Source organism: Bison bison, unplaced genomic scaffold (assembly GCF_000754665.1).
Source record: "Bison bison bison isolate TAMUID 2011002044 unplaced genomic scaffold, Bison_UMD1.0 scf7180017864484, whole genome shotgun sequence".
Lineage (NCBI taxonomy): Eukaryota > Metazoa > Chordata > Mammalia > Artiodactyla > Bovidae > Bison > Bison bison.
The window spans coordinates 330,919-332,621 of NW_011495044.1; positions in this window are offsets into that span (position 1 = coordinate 330,919).

The window sequence follows — 1,703 nt, forward strand, 5'->3', positions numbered from 1 at the left end:
GGAGGCTGTGCCTGGTGGGGTCCAGATGGTCACAGAGGGAGGGCCAGCTTGGCAGTCGAGGGCAGATGCTCACGAGGGAAGAGCTGCAACACTTCACTCATCTGTGTCTCCTCCAGACACTTAGAAGCCCATCCTGGAATCTGCCCTGCCCCTTCTCTCCTCCTCCTTGGCCCACATATTTGCTTCCACCCGAAACACCTTTTCATTGCTTGTTATCCTCATATCCTCATATCAAACCTCATATCCTTCATGATCTAGCTGAGCGGCCACCTGTGGTAGCTTTGGTGACATCCCCAGGCAGAATGATACACCCCATCCTCTGTGCTAAGAGTGTGCTTCTGTTCTGTGTCCTCCTGGAAGCTTCTGTGCCCTTTATTAGGGTACTTAGCCCATTGGTCTCTGTGCCAGCATCCTACATTGTACATTCTTCTGTTACAGCACCTGCTTGTGTACTAAGTCAATTCAGTCATGTCTGACTCTTTGCGACCCTGTGGATGGCAGCCCGCCAGGCTCCTCCGTCCATAGGACTTCCCAGACGAGAATACTGGAGTGGGTTGCCCTTTCTTCCTCCAGAGGATCTTCCTGACGCAGGGACTGAAACCGTGTCTTTTATGTCTCCTGGCATGGGCAGGCGGGTTCTTTACCACTAGCGCCACCTGGGAAGCCCCCAGCACCTATTGCTCTCCTATAGTAATAGTAACAGTAATAATGACAATCGGTGACTGTTGGCAGCTTCACCTACATGCCAGGCTCTGTGCCAAGGGCCTCACAGGCAGAACCCCACTGGACCCTCCCCAGGTCCCTCTGAGGTCCGCATCTCATAGCTGGATGGATAGAGACCCGTGTTCAAACCCGCCGCTGGCTACCTGGTTCTGGTTTTGAACTCTTAAAGGCCTGTTGTTGCCCTTGTGACCCCGGCCCCTGAACCCTCACTCCCTGGAAAGAGCCAAAGAGCCGAGTTTATCTCTACCTTTGTGTACCCAGAGGCTGGCAGGATGCCCGTCACCCATCGGGCACCTAAGGAATGCCAGGAGATATAAAGTCCCATTGCACTGGGCTGATGTACCAACATTTATTAAACCGTGTCCCCTGCCACGGGCGACGGCTTCCGGACACGTCTCTCCTGGGTCTGCGTTCTTTTCTTTGGGTGGGATCCCGGGATCCCGGGGGATGGAAGTCTGGGCCGAAGTCGTGGCGCTGCCTCGCGCCGCCACGTCATCCTCCACGAAGGGGCCGCAGGCAGAGGCGGGGGCCAGCCCGGATCTAGGCGGCCCTCGGGCCCTTCTCACCTGCAGGGGCTCGAGCCTCACGCCCGCCGCTGGCCCCCCTGACCCTGACCTTGGCCCGAGGGGCTTCTTCCAGCTGCGCTCCCCTAGCCGGATCCTGCCCGGGGGAGGGTAGCAGCCCCCGGGGCATCCTCGCTGGCCGCTCTTCCGCCTCCGGTTCCTTATTTGGTGGGGAGAGAGAAGAGTGGAGCGAGGCAACCCGGGAGAAACGTGTCGGGGTGGGATGGGGGCGGGAAGGGTGGCCCTGAATATCGAGTATCGGGGGCGGGGTGAATAAGCCTTCAGTCTCCCTCCCGTCGCTGCTGGGCTGGGGCAGCTACCAGATGTCTTCAGACCTTCGCTCCACATCCTCGGATGGCAGAGAGAGAGGCAGTTTCTACCCTGGCCTGTAGCGCTGGGTGGGGTGGGGTGGAGTTG